Raw genomic sequence first — 21,682 nt, forward strand, 5'->3', positions numbered from 1 at the left:
CACCAGATAGCATTAGATTCCTCACCTGGAAGGTAAGGAGACTGGGGTCAATGATCAAGAGACACAATGTGTACAGCTATCTGAGAAGAAGGGGGGTCGTGATCACCTTACTCCAAGAAACGCACTTTTTGCAGAGCAAGAGACAGAAATTGACAGAACATGGAGAGGGCAGTTATACACAACAAGTTATTCAGCCCTCAATAGAGGTGTCCTGATATGGGTGCAGGCCAGGGATTTTCTTAGTCATCATGAGCTCTAAGATTGACAAGGAAGAGAGATATGTGTGTCTTACTGGTAATCTGAGATTCAGACACATCACCATTGGCAGGATCTATGCCCCAAATCATGACCAGCTTGCCTTTCTGCAAGGGCTTTTCACCCATTTAGTTGACCAGATGCCGGGGGCCACAATAATAGGGGGAGGCTTCTATTGTGTGACAGACGTGGCACTAGATCGCTCACACACGCCCTCTCTGGAACACAGCCAAATTGTACAACAGTGGGTTTTCAGGAGTGGAGTGATCACTGGGGATTGGTTGATACCGGAAGGGTGCAGCATGCATTGGATAGGGAATACTCCTTCTTTTCCCCAAAACACCAGGTACATGCTAGGTTAGATGCATTTCTTTTCACCCCTGAATTTAATGAGACTCTCACCCACACTGAATATTTAGGACGCATCTGCTAGGATCATAATCGCTGCTACTATGTCACTAATCCTCAAGAATTAGGCCCCCGATCCCTTTGTGGAGGTTCAGACCTGAAATCCTAGAGGACAGCCTATTTAAGGAGTCAGTAGAATCCTCAGTTGATACCAACTTTGCCGCAAACACATACTCTGCTCCCACGGAATTAGTGAAATGGGAAGGTTTTATAGTGGTGATCCGGGGGCACTGTTTGCTTACTGGCACGGTTGATTAGAACGGAAAGACGAGATTCCCAAATAACACAGATAAGCAACACTAGAGGCAAGATAGCATGTGAGCCAAAAGAGGTGAACACCATTCTCCAGTAATGTTATGAAGCACTATATGCTGCCCCACCCCTAGCCTCCAAGGGCTCAGTCAGAGAATTCTTGGCACCCCTGCAGCTGGTCAGCTTAAGCAGACCGTATCAGGAATTATTGGGAGGGCCAGTGACACTGCAGGAGACATTGCAGGCCATAACCGCAATGGTCACGGTGAAAACACCAGGACATGATAGTATTTCTGCCGCATTTTATACTATTTTTGCCCCTAAATTGGCACCCCATTTGGAGGTCCTGTATGCTACATCATTAAGGCTGGAACAGCTCCCAGACTACATGCAAAGCACCATAATGATCCCGCTCCCTAAGTCTAAAACCTCAGGAACCTGCGTGGAAGATTATAGACCAATATCCAAGCTCAATATGGATTTCAAATTCTTGAGCAAAGTGATGACACTGAGAATGCTCCCGCACATGCCCACACTAATAAATGCAGACCAGAATGGATTCATCCCTTCACAAAGTACCTCATACAATCTGAGGAGACTTTATTCAATATTATACCACCCTGAGGCAAGAACACGTGCACAAGCCACAATACTATTGATGGTCCTTAAAAAAGACTTTCGATAGAGTTAGCTGGGATTATTTATTTGAGCGCATGGAGAGAATGGTGCTGGGAGAGGGTTGGATTAAATGGGTTAAATTACTGTATGCCCATCTAACTGCCAGAGTCAAAATGGGTGGGACAGTTTTACCCCAATTTGGGATCTTCCATGGCACGTGACAGGGGTGCCCACTGTCGCCAGTATTGTTCGCTCTGGCGATGGAGCCGCTTGCTACACTGTTCCACCAGGGGGGGACTGGGATGGGGTTGACCCTCGATGGGCGGTAGCACATTACTTCCCTTTACGATTTTGTGGTCTATCTAAGCGAGGCAGTGGTCAGATCGGCTGTGGATTTGCACATCTTGGACAGATTTGTCACCCTGTCAGGACTGTGAGTTAATAAGGCCAAGATCTTCCTCTTCCAGGTACAGGGGCCACTGGTGAGGTCCCGGACACTCCTGGAAGATCTTAATTGGGTCCAGGATATGGTCAAGTACCTAGGTATACATATCTATCATTCCCTGGCTGATATGCATGGGGGCAACCTGGACAGAGCACTTCGATCACTCAAATCCTGTGTCGCATTTTGGAGCTCACTGAAGCTACCAGTAATGGTGCATATATCACTGACCAAAATGGTAATGCTGCCCAGGTTGCTGTACTATTTTGTGAACCTTTCTCTGGTCTTACCCAGAAGCTGGTTCACCCCACTGGGTTAATTGTTACGAGGCTTGATTTGGAGTAAGTGTCATAGGAGAGTCTCACTGGCAATACTGAGGCTCCTGATGCAGCAGGGAGGTTTGGGGGTACCCCACTTGGAATTTTATTACTGGCCTCCCAGCTACAGTGGTTGGCACAGTGGTTGGAGGGTGCTAATGCAGAAGGAACATTCATAGGCGAGTCAGGTGGCCATGCCACAATCCTACTTGCTAAGATTTTGGACCATAGGGTGGTGACGCCTTATAGATTAATACTACAAAACACAGCACTGCAGTGTTGGAGGAGGTATGTGTCCAGGATGCCTGCAGACCTCAACTATACACTACTGCTTCCCTTGGTGGGCTTCCCGCATGGGACTCCACACCAGATATTTACCCCCGAACGGCTACCAGAGTGGTCAGAGATGGGCTTGAAGACAGTAGGAGATTGTTATCAGGAAAATACATTTATTCCCTTTGAGAAGCTAGTGGAGCAATATTGATTGTAAGTGGACCAATTCTTGAAATATGAAGCTTTGGTCCGCACATTTGGAGATCTATGGGGTGGAAGCAGGGAGGAACCAGACACACACACCCTACTACATGCATTGCTCTCTCTGGGAGATGCATGAGTGCCCGAGGTGTGATCAACAAGACGTAGGTTTTACATACATGGTTTGGAATTGCCAACACTGACTCCCTTCTGGACTGAAGTTGTGAACTTGACAGGTGCAACCCTGGGGAGAAAGCTGGATAGCTTTGTGGAGGTGTGTCTACTGGGCCTATTTCTGAAACGGAAAGTAGGGTACATATTTATAGACCTAGCCATGGCCCTGGCCAAACAAGGGGTGGCAATGTCATGGAAGGCCAGAAAAAGACCTCAAGTAGAGACTTGGAAATGAGACATCATACGCTGGACTGAAGCAGAGGGGAGGGCACTCTCCAGGGAAGAAGCAAGGGGAGTCCGCAAGAGGCCCATTGCGGAACAGTGGAGGGAGTTGGTACACTCCTTGGAACACCTAATACTAGAAAACAATGTTTCAGCTGAAGAGAGAACCACAGGAACACTAGTCAGAGTATTTGAAACTGCATAGGAATTGGGTGCAACAAACACACAATCAAAGCTGTTAATAACCCCTAGTCAGTAGGAAACATACAGCAACCTGGGTGCCAATAACTCCAAGCCCTACATGGGTGGCCTGGCAGATAAAAGAAGCTGCCCCTCGCCTACCACAGACACTGCACACCCACCTTCTCATCCCAATAAAAGTATTGCATTAAGACACCCGCATGCGGAGATAAGTGTAGCACACTTTGCACTTGTTATGGTTTTATTTCAGTTTATAGTTGCTTTACAAATAATATTGGTGACTTATGATTACTAAAATAAAATAGATACCACAGTGAGATACTGTGGTATCGGACAGTGTAGGAAAGGACAGATCCCAAGTTGGCTGACGCACACTACAGGCATTACTTGGGTGTTGGAATCTAAGTGATGATACGTTATTGAATGTCTAAAGTGCTACCAAGTCATTATGAATATTACTGTAAAAATTTGATGTAATGTTGGGATTGATCTGCATTTATCCTGTAATATTCTGAATATACTTTTGGAAATACCAGTAAACAAATGTTATAAATAAAAAAAAAATCCATCCAATGAGTAGTTTACGTATTGTTTCATGGAATGTTAAAGGACTTCACAATCTAGTTATGAAGCAAAGTGTGTTGCCTCATTTATCAAAATTAAATTGTCATATTGCTTTATTTCAAGAAATGCATCTTAGAGAACAAGATATAGCCTCCTTGTGTAGGCAATGGGTTGGGGGTGTCTTTAGTTCCCCTGCTATAAACAACAAAAATGGTGTCGTAATATTGTTACATAAAGCTTTTGTAGTAATCACACCACGCTGATATGATGTAAACCAAGTAGGTTTATTCACAGGTTGGTTAACAGGTAGTAAAAGTCTTCATCAAGTAATCATAACATGTGGTAAATCACAGCCCCACCAGGAGCAGCCTGCTAGCTGCTCAGCCCCTCTCTCGCCAACTGTCATTCTTCATCCAGTCACCCAGGCATTCTACACAGGGCCCACACACCAACATTCTACCCAGAACACACACACACAGGCTGAGCAGCTAGGGAAAGAGTAACATAAAAGAAATACCATGACATGAGAATACTACATACCTCTTCCCTAATGAACAGAAGAATGAACGAATGCATAAAACTATAAACATGCAATAAACTATAAACATAAAAGTACATCATATGTAAAAAGTCCATAAACCAAAAATGAAGGCAACATCATGAAGAGGAAATGAACTATTAAAAACAGAGTCAAAAGTCCAGACCCAGGGATGACGTGAACACCGTACCACGAGAGGGAAAGGAACCCAATACAAGAAGGAAAGATGGATACTGAATACAATATAACCATCCCCCTCCTCAAATACAGAAAATAAATATAGATCAAAATGTAATGTGGAATAAAGGGACTGAAACCCCAAATCCTGCCCCTAACATAACCAAGGGACAACAATGTGAAGTCATGTGAACAAAGGGGCTAATACCCTGAGTCCTGCCTCCACCATTAACAAAGGACAACCGATAAAAACGTATGTGCTCTCCATGTAGAAACAAGTCACGTGAACAAAAGGGAATAAAAAAACCAGTGTCCTGCCTTAAACTAAAATAAGGGACACCAATGTAAAAATATGTGTCCTCCCATGTAGGAAGACAGGTAATGTGGACAGAAGGGACTTAAACCCAACGTCCTGCCCCAAACTATTCACTAGGGGACAACAAAAATGTAAAGTGCTCTCCATGTGGGGAGGCACGTAGGGAATATAACCCTGCATCAAAATCTTCCGTGCGGCACAAGGTGTCTTACGCACGCAGGGACCCACCCCTGCAACCTGTCAAAAAGACAACCCTCACGTAAGGGTAAAAATGTGATATAGAGCGTAAAATTGGACATTACAATCCCAAAACTTACCCTGATGTAGGGCCAATCCTGTTATAAGGGAACACTCACCCTGTGTAAGGGTTCACCCCTGTGTAGAGGCCATGTAAATTGCAGCTAAATCCTGCAAAGAAAACTACATGTCCCTAACGTAAGGGAAAACTTAATATGTAATGCAATACTGTAAAACTGTACTTGAGACATTTAAGATTGCTACATATATACTGAAAAGTGATTTTGACCTAAACGCTGCAAACAGATATGGAATTAAGACATCAAAAAGAAAATGTGAAAAATAGCCACTATATGGCAGCATTGTACAGATGAGTGAATGAAGATATGCATGTAAACCAGATCGACACAACTGGAGATAAAAAAAAATGCAACCTTCAAAGGAAACGAGTCACTGTTGTTATTTCGAAATCACATGTGCTCAGATAAACCTTCAAAGTATGTTTTGCCGATTTCTTCATGCTACAGTTTCATGAGATAAGTTGTAGAATCAGAAGGCGACAAATAAATCCTCTCACCGGACATAGCTTAATCCTCATGAAAATTCACAAACAGGCAAGGAAAGCATGTAATTGTTGCTCCCACGACGGTGTTCCTGAAAGGCCAAAGCTTCAATTAGCTGTATGTAAAACATCACAACCGACACAAACGTGGTTGGCAAAACGGGAGTCAAGCACTTGAAATTGTACTGTAAAATCACACTTGAATTTTAAGAGTAGAATTGCCAGCCTTAAGATGGAGGCACGTTCATCACGTCGCACCGGTTGGCTCCTGGCACACTCCTGCTGCTAAACATCCATAAGCAGCATTGCTTTGAAGAAGTCATGAGGAGTTCTGTAGCTTCTCCTCACCACAACACGAGCCAGGTAAGGTGCGCGAGCTGAATTCAAAATTTGATTGGTAACACAACAGTTGTCCCTAAAGGCCTTTTTTGGCAGAGAGACGAGGTGAAATGTGTCAACAGAAATGACACTGTCTTACCTCAAACACTTTCACCACTCTGCTCCGTGTACGTTTTAATACATTGAGAGTGTGACCACAGCTTTAAAATGTAGAAAAGAGACCTCTTTAATGACCTTGTGCGAGTGTATTAATCCCTGTACACAAGTTGTGGCATATAGTCATTAATCAAGCACCACCAAAATAGCACCCACAGCTGTCCATGAGAATCTTGTCATTTGCCCCATGCCATGGGCATTTAAACAGATTATGCAGGAATTTTCAGCTAGATTCATGAAGCCAAATTGCGCTCGCAATTGCTGCGAATTCGCAATTGCCATCGCAATTTGACGAAAAGGAATTCATGATACAGAAAAGTGCAAAAAAGCGAATTCGCAAAAAAATAAATAGCGACTTCGCAAATAAATGTGCAGAATCCTGGAGGATGGGCATTAGCGAACCTGAAATTGCGAGAAACCATGAAATCTGCGAATTAAATTGCGAAGTCGCAAAACATTTGCAATCGACATTCATGAACAATCGCTAATTGCGAAATACCAGGAAATCGCTATTTGCGACGCGCAAAATAAGAAGAACACAAATCAGGTGGTAACCAGTAAGGAAACATTCTTTTTTTTCAAAAAACGGTTAACAAACTACAAACAGGTGCAGGGCTGACAAAACATATTTAAGGCCATGCAGCTGGAGCCTGAGGATTCTCACAATGCCTGGACTCTACATGTTGGTGAGGCGGCGAAGGCTACAGCGAGCAGCACAGAACAGAAGGAGGATCCAGGAGCGGATGTTCCGCCAGCGGGTCTCCCTCCTGGGCCAAACCAGGGAGCAAATTTATGCAAAGTACCGCTTGAGTGGGGCTATGATCATCAAGCTCATCCAGGACCTGGACCCCCTGATGCAGCACCCAACAAGGAGGACCAATGCCGTGCCCACACATGTGCAGGTATTGTGCAGCCTGCACCTACTGGCCTCCGGAAGCTTCCAGGGGATAGTTGCTGTTGCAGGGGGGATATCCCAGCCCACCATGTCCCGCTGCCTTAGGAGCTTCCTGGATGCAATGCTGACCCGGCTACACCACTACATATCATTCCCCACCAGCCAACAGGACTTGAATGATACCAAGCTGCAATTCTACAACATTGCACATTTCCCGCATGTAATTGGATGCCTTCACTGTACCCTCATCCACATCTGCCCACCAGCACAAACGGAATACTTGTACCGCAACCGCAAGTCCTACCACTCCCTCAATATCCAGATGGTGTGCAACGCCAAAAATTACATCACGGACATAGTGGCACAATATCAGGGCAGCACGCATGACTCCTTCATCTTCCGGCACAGCGGCATTCACACACGACTGGCCAGGGGAGACTTTGGCGAAGGACACCTACATGGTAAGTACACATGCACCCTATAGTACACTGTGATCATGTATCAGCGCATAACAGGCACTCACCCTGTGCTTATCACCCTCAGGTGACAGCGCCTACGGTCTACGGGAGTACCTCCTCACCCCATACCTCAACCCCGCCACACCACAGCAACGGCGTTACAATGCAGCACACATAAGAACTAGGAATTGCATTGAGAGGACATTTGGCCTATTGAAGAGTCGTTTCCGCATACTGCACAAGACTGGTGGGGCCATCAAATACACACCTGAGGTCTGCTGCCGCCTTGTGGCCGTGTGTGCAATACTCCACAACATTGCTACCAAGCGCAGGATACCAGTGGAGATATCTGGCAGTGAGTCGGAAGGGGACAACCGCCCGCCTCCACATGTGCGTCATGCATGCGGGGAAAATCCTGCTGAAAGACACAGGCGCCGCAACCAAATCACTATTAACTGTTTCTAGTGCACCCATTCCCCTCACAAAACACGGCACTCATGCATAACTAATGTAATAATTACATGAGTGTGAATCAAGTCAGACCATTAATCTTTATTGTTCATGCACAATAAATTGGCCTTTACTTATACTGGTGTCTCATGAAGAGAGTATTACTCCATACCTCCCCATGCTGGGGTAGTGGGCTTGCAGGGGTGTACTGCATGGCCTCCCTGAGTGAGTCTGAGTTTTCAGTGTCGGTTACGACGAGGCGCCCCAAGTCGTCTATTTGTGTCCTGAGGGACGGTGTTGGCCCTAGTTGGTGCTGTTGCCCTCCGGCTGCGGCGTCGTACAGGCATCGGTGGCAAGGATGCGCTGCTGTTAGTTGACGCTACCTCGCTCACGTCGTCAGGCCCCTCTGCTTCTCCATGGGCAGTGGACTGGCTGCCGAGCACTGCTGCTGTAAGCAGATCCAGTGACCTGGCCACATCCTGGCAACACTGCACCATCTGGCCCTGCATGGCAAGTGACCTGCGTGCCAGCTGTGATGTAGCATTCGGAACTACATGGTTTGACCGGGTGGAGGCCGATAGGCGGGCAAGTAGTTGGCTGTGGCGGCGGCGGGTCATGTCCTGCTGGGCTACCAGCAGCTGGCTGTTCTCTCTGACAGCAGCGGTCATCTGGGCAATATTTTCGCTTGTCTTCTGCAGCTGGGTGTGAATTGCTGCCAGGTGACGCGCCTGTGTACGGTGCACCGCCAGCATGCAGCGTTCAATGTGCTGTCCAGGATCAGGCAGTAGGAGCGCCCTGGCCATGCCTGCTGAGCCCTGACGCTGCTGGCGCCTCAGTGTGCTGGTGTGTGATCTTGCTCCAGCTGCGCGTCTCGTCTGCCTCCCAGGCGCTGGTGGTGGGGCCTGTACCACTGCTGTGGCTGTTAGTTGGGGTGTGGGCTGCACACCTGTGGCTCCAGGGGTGGCCCTGTCCGCACGGGGTGGTGGTGGTGGAATGACTGCTGGTGGCTGTGATGGACCGGGTTGTTGGTTGGACTGGCCCTCACCCTCAGTGTCGTCCTGTGTCTCGGCAATGTGCAGGGCCTCGCTATCCGTGCTGGGCTGCTCAACTGCACCTGTAATGTGAAAGGGTGCATGATTAATGTTATGTATCTTGCACAAGCTATGTTGATACATGCATGCAGGCTTGCTTTCCCTGACTGGCTTTTTGATTTACTTTGAATTTACAGCTCTGGCTGTGTTCAGCTGCCTGGGGGTATATGATTTCACTACATCTACCACAATGCATTGGGGCATTTCAGGTGTGCATGGGCTGCATTGTTGGGGATGTCATATTGCTAGCTCAGGAGTCATGGGCATTGTTGGGGGACAGGGTCGCAGTCGCATGGCACTTACCTTCAGATTGTTGGCTGGGTCGAGACGAGTCCAGCTGCATGACCCCCACGCAGGCTGCTGGTGCAACAGTGTCCTCTATCAGGTCCTCCAATGGGGTGTTCGGTGTGGCTACAGGTTCCCCTCCACCGGTGGCCAGTCGCTCCCCAAGCCTCTCGGCAATACGCTCCTTAGACCGACCTCTCAGGTCGTACCAGCGCTTTTTAAGCTCATCAATTGACCGCTGGGTCACCCCAACCGAATTGACTTTAGCGTGGATGCGCTGCCAGATCCTGTGCTTATCTTGCTCTGGAACCCTCCGGGAGTCTTTGCCAAAGAGCCGGGCATAGTCCTTGCTGACCCCCTCAATCAGATGCTCCAGTTCAGCTTCTGAAAACTTTAGTTTTCGCTTCCTCTCCTGCCCACTGCTCCCTGCTGCATCCTGGGACATCTTGGTGAATTTTTTCCTGCTGGGGTGCAGCACAGTCTAAGGTTTGCAGCTCTTCAGTATCCAGCACCCAATCTCTGGCTCTGTGTTCTGTTTGTGGGTGGGGTTAGCCTACTTCCTGGTTGTGATGTCATCAGTGGGCTCGTAATGCGACTTCCCGTTTTTGCGATCTCGCAGTTAGCGAGATCGCAAAATGCGATATCGCTAATTGCGAGGTCGCAATTTCTACATGGAAAAATGCCAATTCTGTGATTAATTAGCGATTGTGGCAAGATCGCAATCGGAAATTGCGATCAATTGCGATTCGCATATTTGTATCGCTTTTCTACATGAATGCCATTCTGCGATTTTCATATTGCGAATCGCAATTTTTCGCAATTTGCTAATCGCAGATCGGCAACTTCATGAATCTGGCTGATTCTTCCTTGCGCACACATCTGGATGAAGATCACACTGTCCAACAAAGATACAAACTGCGCAGCATCATATCATATAGGCCATGAAAATCTGTCAGAGCAAAATCATGTGTGACTCTGTGCATGTTCCAGTATGTTGAGACAGTTGGTCCAGTGCCTTCAAGCCTTAGGTACACACAGGCAAAGCCTGACAGTCTTTCCCTAGTGAAAATGTACATTCAGGTCACATTCTGCGCAACACCCTTGAATTAACATGAAAAGCTTACTGTTTGTGAAAGCTCCCACTGCGCAGTGTCCATGTAGTCTCTTGTTGAGGTTGACTCTAGAAGCAGGGCACAGCACGCTTTTGTGGGGGCTGTCCGGTGTGATGGACACTGGTGGGGCTTCTTGGCGTGCTGTTTATGTTCCTTTTGTGGTTCCTTAGTTTGTGGCTCCTTAAGTTTCTGTTATGAATCTTGTGGCTCACGCTTGTTGCGTCTTGTTCCTGTTATCTGCGCTAGTCATTTTCTCTTTGTTGTAGCCTTTTCCCAACCTGTTGTGGAAGACATCTTCAGGCTACTTTTACCACTTTTTGTGCGTGGGGAGGTCTCCAATTCGTCGCCAAAATTATGTAGTAAGCGCTGGTATGATGTAAACCAAGTAGGTTTATTCACAGGTTGGTTAACAGGTAGTAAAAGTCTTCATCAAGTAATCATAACAGGTGGTAAATCACAGCCCCACCAGGAGCAGCCTGCTAGCTGCTCAGCCCCTCTCACCAACTGTCATTCTTCATCTAGTCACCCAGGCATTCTACACAGGGCCCACACACCAACATTCTACCCAGAACACACACACACAGGCCGAGCAGCTAGGGGAAGAGTAACATAGAAGAAATACCATTACATGAGAATACTACAGCTTTATGTAGGGGGAAGATGGCAGCCGGCTAAGAAGCCAGGTCGGGAGCGCCGTATCAGCCGACTGCAGGAAACTGGAATTGCGGCAAAAAAAGAACACCCAACATGGATTTATCCAATACCTAACCTATTTGTAACTCATATGTAAACTGATTCCCCCCTTTTTTCAAGATATACCGCAAAATCGGGAATAACACGGAGGGAGCAGCCGTCACTGGAACCGGAGACACATAAGCACAGTCAAAATCGCTAAAACTAGAATGAGCTACGGCAAAGGTGGAAAAGGAGGATACTCTTACCTTTACTCGTTCGTGGGACCTCTTCCCCAAGGAAAGCTGAGAGCAACACTATCCCCTACATCGGTCTATGGACCGCCGCGCAGGAAACCCGGAAGAGTTTCCAGAGGGCAGCAAGCAGAGTCCCCTTCCTCTTCCGGGGGAAAGAGGGCAGTGGCAGCGCTCGTGCTGTGGCAGGGAGGAGCACCGAGAGTAGGAGCCCCCGGAGTGCATCGAGTGCACCTTCTAGTGAGCCAAGGAAGGTGGAGAGCGGTGCAATCCAGGACAACGCGACCACCCCCAGGGGAGTAGTGGTCAGGAAACTGGTGGTGCCTTGATTGTTTGAAGCGGAATATTCAGGGAGGACGACGAACGCTGCTCAGGTGCCTACAGCTCACAAGGCACTTGAAGGAGAGAGAAAGCAGGCAATAGAAACGGCAGCACTAACGGAAACTACGCAACCCCCCTGATTTCAAGACTTGATCATGGGGCAGCGAGACAATCTCTGGAAATCATCGTGCCCCCTGCTGCTGCAGAGTCGGGACTAACTACGCCAAGAGGAGCAGAAGGAGACTCAGAGGGCCCAGAGGACAAAGGAGCAGTGGCAGTGGCAGTGGCAGTGGCAATCGAAGCTCCGCAGCGGATGAAAAGAGTAAGCAGGCTTGAGGGTATTAAAGGCAAAGATGTGGGAGGTAAGACCTTAAAGGATCGCGGGGAGGAGAATACAGAGCAAGTATCAAACATAGAGGTGTGTTGCGCAACATCAGAGGGTGAGAGGGGGCACTGGCAGATGCTGGGGAAGACAGAACAGACGAGGGTAGATCAAACTACTGCCTAAGAAACAGACAGTTCCTTAAACACACCCCCTCACTAGCCGTCAAACAGACTATTGCTCCCCGTAGCACTAAGAGGAGGGCCAAGAAACACGCCAAAACAGACACACACTCTCTTACCTTCAAGAGGAAATCCCTGAAAGAAGAAGGGGGGTCGGGGTCCACCGGGACAACCTCTCAGAATAACCCCTTCCCTAAGATCCTTTTTCAAAGTACAGCAACAGACACAGGAGCAGGTGCAGACCAAACTTGAGTTTCAAAATATAGAATCTGTCCCAGCCCCGGTAGTAAGACAAAGTCTATTACCCACAGCAACCAACACTATCTCTGCCTCACGAACAGGGGCAGAGTACAGGATGGAACCCGGCCAAAGTAACTCCACAGAGGCACTACCTCACAATGTATCTAGCTCCACTGTCGATGGGGCATCTGTTTCGCACTCCTCACCATCCCTACAACAAGACAACGAAGATCCTGGTGACCATTCCCAAAACGCTTCTCTCACTCCAAACTCAACAGACCAATTTCTAGAAAAAATGTTGGATGAAATGAGAGCGAAATTCGCAGTCTCAGAGGTAAACCAGAGTAAATTTCGGGAGACGTGTGAAGTATTAGACACTAAATTTAATGCCCTGAGCGACCAAGTTACTGCAGTGGAGTCAGAGGTTGGGGCACTGAGTAAAAGAGTAGAAACAAATCAAAAGGAAATAAGGGTCCTGAGAGAAAGTGATAAGAGCACAAAAGAAAACTTGGAATCGTTGGAAAATCAGGCAAGAAAGAACAACTTAAGAATCCTAAATATACCAGAAGTCTAAGAAGGGACAGATGTCAAAAAGTTTATAGTTCAACTCCTAGAGGAACATTTCCCGTGGACAAAAACGGTAGGGTTGTAAGAGGATATACAAAGGGCACATCGCGCCCCCTTTGGAAGAAATAAAGAAAGGAAAAACCCTAGGAAAATACTAATAAACTTTAAAACATATACCCTCGAGGAGAGAATCCTGAGCGAGGCCTTAAAAAATGGCCCCCAGGATAAGGGGGGTTGGTCATTCAGGATCCGGTCGGATATCTCGAAAGCAACTCAGGACAGGCAGTGGGAACTAGGCCAGCACATGCAAGAATTAAGAAGCCTGGGAGCCACTGTTCAGATGAAATTCCCAGCAGCACTCCGAATCATGTGGAGAAACAAGATGCACAACATAAGAGAGCCAGCTGAAGTCGCACATTTTCTCGAACAAATGAAGGATCAAGTTAGAGGTCAGTCAGAGCCAAAATACTGAATGTAAAAGCAAAAAAGGGCGAAATAAGTAAAGGAAAAAAGATCATTAAGTGAAGGACGTTACGCACTAAAAAGGTCATACACGGAGCTCAAATAGGGCCAATAGTGCTGCCCAAAGAAGACAATAGGGAGGCTTCCCCAGGGTGGGCCATTTTTAATCACATGAAAAACAAAACAAAACAAAATGTACACAAGGGTGGGGAGCAAAATAGGGAAAAAAAGAAAAAAGTCCTCAAACTATGAGAAAGGAGAAATCAGGAACCACCAAATACAGCTAAGGGCCTGAAGGAAAATATGGCAAAGAAGAGGGAAAAGGAATAATGGTGAATAGAGTCAATATACTGTCGTGGAATGTAAACAGACTCAGAACGCCAAGCAGAAGGCATCGGATTTTGGAATATCTGAAGGTAATAGACAGCGAAATCATCATTTTACAAGAAACACACCTTTTAAAAAAGGAATGGGAAGAAATTATAAAAAAACTAAACTGGGTAGATTGTTTTGTCTGTACAAACCAAGAATGCGTAGTAAAAGGAATAGTAATACTTTTAAAAAAATCATTAAAAGCCAGAATGGTGACCCTTTCGTGCCCAGGAGACGCTGTGGGGAACTGTTTGCTGTTGCTGTTGTGCCGCCTCTCTCTACCTGCCACCGCACGCCGCTCCCGCTCCGCGGGAGCCGCTTCGTGGGAGGACCCACCAACATCGCTTGCTGCCTGGCCACCGCGTTTTTGTTGCACCAACACCTGTGGGGCTGAGAGAGGCTGCAGGGGAGTAGCGCGGCAGGGACTCACTATCCCAGGAGTCCCTGCTTGACCACGCAACATCCGGTCAGCGCCCCCCTGCGTGCCCCGCCCACCATCGCCCTACACGTATAATAACAGGCACAGCTCACCTTGCGGGACGCGAGCGGGACGCCCGTGGCGAAGCCCGGGCAAAGGGCGGGCCGTCTGTGGCCGTCCGGGGCCAGCAGGGGGCCGGGACGGGCCACCCCCCTAATATATACTGAATGGTATATTAAGTTATCATTGTACTGGGTTTTTTAGCACCGATACTTATTCACTTATCCACTGTTTTACAAGCCCTACATGTCTGCCTATTCCCCAATGGCTACTCGCTCAGGCAGAAGTTCAAGGCGAGGAGGAAACTCCATGATAGGTACCATGGACAATTTTATAACTCGTGCTGTTTCTGTCGTTGAAAAGGAAATCATCATGGCAGAACGTAGATTATCACGGGAACACCTCGCTAATAAGTGTTCTTCTTTAGGATCACTAGCACAGGCCAAATCTCCTACGAACATTAACATGGCAGAACCTTTGATTTCAGTAAGTCCTAGCCATGTGCAGCCTTGCGTGATCGACTCGGAAATGGTCAATGGTTTATCTGAAATAATTCCTGACCAGACAACAACATGCAGAGCCCCAGATGAGGTTAACACAAGAACCCGACCAGCCACCTCAGTAACTGATCTATCATCCTTGCCAGTAATATTGATACATGAGGCTCCAGCGGGACAAGCTCCATTATCCCCCCTGCTTAAGGCACATTGTGTCACAGGAAAAAGGAAGAGACCGGTCATTCCTCGAAAGGCTTATAGACTGAAGGCCCTTAAGAGAATACGAAGGAACTATATGTACAGGGGCTATATTTGTAAATCTCCAGAGCCGGAGTCTATGCTTACAGAGATAGAAGCAAGTGAGAAAGAAGAGGGCGATCTTGTAAACGGTTTAGCCAGCCAAAAGCATGGAAACGGTCTGGTAAATTGCCCAAAAGACCTTCCTGTAGCTATTCCTTTGATTGAACAAATCCAATTGCTTATGACAACACTGTTACTACCTGTAACTGAAAGACTAAAAGGGCTTCGGAACGCTTGGACAAATTTGAGCAAAGCTCATTGGACAATTTCTTTCCCTTAAAAACATTGGTAAAACTTCACTCTAAGATTGGAGCTGATACCATAAGGGGAGAACTCAGCCCAGTGGTTTCTAAACCATCACAACAAACACAACCATCTAGCAAAGACAAGGCGACAGATCAGAATAGGGTCAATGTTGTATCCCAAGTAGTACCACCGAAGGCGCAACCAATTAATGGAGGCACACAATTGGTTGTTCCACCAAAACCGGCGCCTCGTTAAGGAAAATCGGCACCTACCATAACTATCTCTCAAACCTTGGTGCCATCAAAGCCTAATGATGGGATAGTCACCCCTGTTTGTATAACCAGCAATGGCCCCAATAATAATGTTTCACTTATTAACCGTAACATAGGCAATTTAGTACCTAAAAAAGCTCCAAACGCAGATCTTCCTCCGGGGTGCCAACCGTATGTGGTAGTGCTCACTGGCGTCCCCCCTCTAAAACCCAACAAAAGGGAGTCTTACGACGAACTGAAAAATAAGACACTTTATTGGCTGAGGGAAAATAGACCTCTCCCACACACCACCAACTGCCAGGTTATACAAGTTCGAAGAGTTAGCTGGTTGGGAACTAGACCAAAAGATATAATAGGGGACTGCATATTGGTTAATTTTAAAGATCCCTCAGTAGCACATCTTGTGTACAGCCAGAACCAACGGAGAGGCCAACTAGGAATTGGAACTTGTGATCTTAGTTATTTCTATCCAAATCAATGTACACATGTCAACAGAGATTTGCCTTGGTCAGGGTCGATGAACAACAGATATTCGTTTCTTGATCCCGTAACTCCTGTAAATAGAATGTACCCACTGAACATGGACACGGATACAAATTGGTCATGGTGGGGGCAATGACAAGAAGAAGAGTGTACAAACCGTGGAATCCCCTCCCCCAAGTTCAGTGACCACTTAAAGGATCCGTGTGTTGGACTAAGTCCAGGCACTAGTGAAATGTTCCCTGTGACAGACCTATTAAAAACTACACGGATTGAAATGTTGCCTGAAAGTGTTCTCAGAGTCCAACAAGAGAAGTTGATGTTACTTGTACTGCACAGGATCAAAACACGACATTATTGGTATATGACGAGCTCCAAGAAATGGTACCTGGTGGTGAGTTTTTAGATGGTCCGAATGAGGAGGAAACAACAAATGTATATAACATGCCCCCCGGTGACCCAGTGCAATGCCCTATAAAACAAGATATAAAAATCCTGTCTTGGAACATTGCAGGATTGGCTAGGAATCTTTGTGACAGGAATTGGAGTTCTTTCCTGGAGGAGCATGATATCATACTCTTACAGGAAACATGGGCAATCAATGCGGTTCACAGACTTGGTTACAAAACATTTCATTGTGGGGCAATTGCATCTGTAAGAAGCAGACCCTCAGGGGGTTTATTGATTTGGATAAGAATATCCCTGAATGTCGTTGTCTCACCCTTGTTCATTGATTCTAATGATTTGCTAGGAGTAAAAATAACTACAGCTAAAACGGGGGATATTTACTTGATAAATATCTACAACAGACCTAACCCCCAAAATAAGGAATCAATGCTTATAGAACAATTGAGCTCGTATTTGTGCAAACTAGAGGGAAACTCCAAAATTATTATAGGTGGGGATTTTAATTGCCAATTCGAGCCTGTGCAGGGGCTTGTTAACTTAATGGAAAATGAAGATAGGGCTAATAACATCCCTTCCCTAGATAGCCTCAAACTAGCCAAAAGCACGGTGGCAGCTATGCAGATCTTTGAATTGACTATATCAAACGATCTAAGGGCATGTAACGGTCGGTTAGACCCTGATAAACCTGCAAATTATACGTACAGTAAGGGGACCTGTAAATCTTTAATTGATTTTATTTTGATTACATCAAACTTGTGGCATCTGTTGTTAGCCTTTAAGGTCGTGGAAAGACCAGAAAGCGACCATTTCCCCTTGCAATTGGGGTTACCTTCTGACCCATTTTTAATACCTGATGGCGTAACCGAATCTACCAGAGAGGTGGGAGAGGTTGAGGTATCTAATAACAGAAGAGCGGTAAAGTGGCCACATATATTAGCAAAAAAAGATACACTTATGGGTATTTACAATACATTTGTGGACATTATTCCTTTATACGATAATTTGAGCTTGGGTTCTTACGAAGTCCTTAATATGCACCAACATTTAGTTGAGGCACTAACTCCCCTCCTGAGCAAAACATGTTGTAATAAGAAAGTTAGCACAAGACGGCAACTAGAACTAGAGACACCGTGGTACAATAAGCAGTGTCGTCTAGCAAAAAGTAACCTAATTAATGCCGTGAAATCTAAAGATCAGGAAAGGATAAGAGAGTGTAGATACGATTATAAAAGACTACTCTCTAGCGCTAAAAAGGATTGGGATGACTCGATCTGGGAAGATCTTCTAAATGCTGCTAGGAAGCATGATCAAACTACCTTTTGGAGCTTGATAACAAAAAACAACAAAACGGGAAGCTCCAATAGGGATTTCTTCCTGGATGAAAAAACTTGGTATGATCATTTTGTTAAACTATATGACTTGGCAGGGGGCTCCCCAGACCTAAACAACCAAGAACTTCCCTCATCATGTAGCAGTCCTCTCAAATTTAGTATTGAAGAGACCTTGAACACTATAAAGGCAATTAAGGCGGGCAAAGCCCCAGGCCCAGATAAATTACCAGGGGACCTATTTACGCATAACACCGAAGTATGGTGCCCCTATATAAACTTCTTGTGCAATTCTATTTTTCTGGGAACCCCGATCCCTGAGACATGGAAGGGTGCGGAAATAGTCACCATATATAAAAAAGGAGACCGTTATAATCCAGGTAATTACAGACCGATAAGTTTAATCGATATTTTACAAAAAATCTTTGCCAGGCACATTTTAAACAGACTCTTAGATTGGATAGAGGAAGCCAAAATCCTCTCAAAATATCAAGCAGGCTTTAGAATTAAGACAAGCACCATAGACCAAGTGTATAGGTTCATGTGTATTTGCTGGAAATATGTTCAAATTAAGAAATGTAGCCTATATGTTGCTTTCATGGATTTACGCTCAGCGTTTGACCTTGTCCCCCGTTCCCTATTATGGGATACCCTAAGGAAAATGGGCGTCCCGGTTGAATTGCTGTCTAACCTCATAAAACTCCACACTGATAATTTTGCAAAAGTAAGGTGGGGAAGAAATGGCGAACTCACTCAAGCAATACCGGTCAAAAGGGGGGTGCGACAAGGGTGTGTGCTGGCCCCGACCCTTTTCTCTTTATTTGTAAACGATATCCCCCCCTATTTGGCACAATGCAACCACGATTCCCCGAAATTATGTAATGAGGCAATTACAGCATTGTTATTTGCGGATTATACCATTTTAATATCACAAACACCTAAGGGATTACAAAACTTAATAAATCAATTCAATAGTTATTGTGTGTTAAAGGGGTTAGAAATCAACTCTCTCAAAACTAAGTATATGGCCATTAATCCACCAAAAACCTTTAAGAAGAACTTGGCATTAAATAATACTAAGCTAGAGTATGTGGAATTTTTTGATTATCTTGGCATCAGGCTTGATCATAAATTATCTTGGAAAAAACAACTAGAAAAAAGTAGGCTGACGCTTAAACACAACTCTCTACCAATTTTAAAAATTCATGGAGGGAGTACTTCAAAAGCAATAACACCTGCGATTGAAGTGTTCAAAGCAAAAGCACAATCTGCAACCCTGTATGGGGCAGATATTTGGGGGCCTCATTCAAACAAGCTATTTGATATTGATGAGAACGCGTTCTTCAGGCGCCTACTAAGACTACCACAAAGAACGCCTTTAGTGCCTGTTTACCTAGATATCAACTTAAAACGCACATATCTCTTATGTTGGTTGAGGCCACTACTCTATTGGGTGAGATTGTGGTCTACCCCTGAACTCGCTGACTATAGAGCTGGTTTATTGGAAATTAGGGAACTGGATACGTTTAACTCAATCAAGTGGTTAAGACATATATCCACTTGGCTTACAAAAATTGGTCTCTTCCATTTTTGGAAAAATCCAATTGTATTGCAAACTAATTCTAAAGAACAGGTAAAAACTGCTTATTGGTACTACATGACCAGCAGAGTTTACAAACTTGTCACTGGCTCGTTGACACAAAAGTTTTTGCAATTTAAGGATACTCCCATATTTGAACAATTTATGGATGAAGTTGAACCACCATTGGCTAAAACCGTATATCTTCAATATAGATATGGAGTCTTACAGATAAATGCAAATACCAGTCGGTGGGGTAACTTTAAGGGGACTGACTCATATTGTAAGCTGTGTGAATTGATGCAAAGGGAGAATGAGGCCCACATTCTTTTCTTTTGTCCTCTTTACAAAATACAACGTAGGAAATGGATTAAGCCTCTTTGTAAAAATCTGGGCATAAGATCGTTTAGTGAGGCTGAAAGACTACTCAGATCCTCAACTTCTCAGCTGATAACCTTTGGAGTCAGTAGGTATCTCTATAGTGTCTGCTTGATTAGGAAGAAACATGGACTAAAAATATAGTATTTTAACCTTTTATACTGGCATTTTTATCTATTTATATCGTGTTTATAATTCTTTTTAATACTCGGCCTTGTAATCAATTTTATCTGGAAGATTATTATAAATTGTATGTTAAACTATAAAATAAATCAACGTACCCTCGTGCAAATTGTAAATGGATTGTGATGTTGTCTGGGACTTGACCTATGTATCAACTGTATTCTTCTTTTCTTACTTTTTGAAACTGATATCTGTTTTTAAGAAATTATGTATATGGAAGTATTTTTAAATTGTTGGCTTTATGACAAAAATGTCGAATAAAAGCTTTACAACAACAAAAGCCAGAATTGGGAAAGTAGAACTAGATAAAAAAAGGCAGGTGGCCGGTCACTAGGGTAAAAATTCACAATAATCCTTACACTATTGCGGGTTACTATAGGCCCAATATGGATGACCCAGCCCCACTACAAAACTTGTATGCGCAACTAATATCAGCTACTTCCCTGGTAATACTAGGGGGGGATTTTAACTTAGTCCCAGATCTTAAAACCGATCGTTCCCCTCCACTGAACAATCAAATCTGCCTAAAATTAGGGACTGGCTGGGGATTTGCAAAAGAGACCTAGGATTGGTGGATATCTAGAAAGGAAAAGGTGACAAAAAACATGCATTCATGTTCAAGAATAAAAAATTAGATCTGCAGTCCAGAATAGACTACTTTTTAGTAGACATAGCCCTGGTAGACAGCATACAAAAGGTTGAGCATCTGCCGGCTCATCTGTCCGATCATTCCGCGGTGATATTAAAAACACAATTAGGAAAGGACAAATCAATCTCAAGGTGGACTGTGGATCGCACCATTTTAAATGACCCACAGAATGTAGCAGAACTTAAAACTGAGTCAGTTGCCTATTTTGAAAACAACAAAGAGGGAACCTCACCGCAAGTTACGTGGGACGCATACAAGGCAGTAATTAGGGGGAAAATATTAAGCCTAGCAACACACAAAACAAAAACAACAAAACAAGAGATATGGAATTTAGAAAACATCATAAATACTCTGGACGCACAAATAGAGGCTGAAGAAGGTGCAGGTAAAAAAAGGAAATTAGAAGCCGACAGGATGAAACAAAAAGAAAACTTAGCAGGAGTACTAGAGAGTAAAGTGAGAGAGAGATGGGAATTGAGTACATTGTCTCACTATGAGTATGGGGAAGGGTGCAATAAGTTGCTGGCTTGGAAAACAAAAACTGACTCAACTAGGAACAAGATAGTCAATATCCAGCCACAAGGTGCCACAGAATCGAGCTCAAAAGAAGCTGTGACAATGAAAGAATTCGTAAATTTCTTCACAGAACTATGTACAGAGGACACAAATCCTACAAACGAGCAACTTAAGGAATACCTAGAAGCCCAGGAACTCCCAAGGTTAACAAATGAGGAAAAGGAAGAAATAAATTCTGAAATTACAAGTGAGGAACTAAAGGAAGTGCTGAAAGGCCTAAAGAGAGGGAAAGCGGCAGGTCCAGATGCACTTACAAATGAACTAACTATACACTAAGCTCAGTGCGGTTCTGACCCCCCACTCACAGATTTGCTAAACATAATCTACCAAGAGAAAGAGAAACTCCCAGAATCCTGGAATGATGCTCAATAAA

This window comes from Lissotriton helveticus, chromosome 9 (assembly GCF_964261635.1).
Source record: "Lissotriton helveticus chromosome 9, aLisHel1.1, whole genome shotgun sequence".
Taxonomy (NCBI): Eukaryota; Metazoa; Chordata; class Amphibia; order Caudata; family Salamandridae; genus Lissotriton; species Lissotriton helveticus.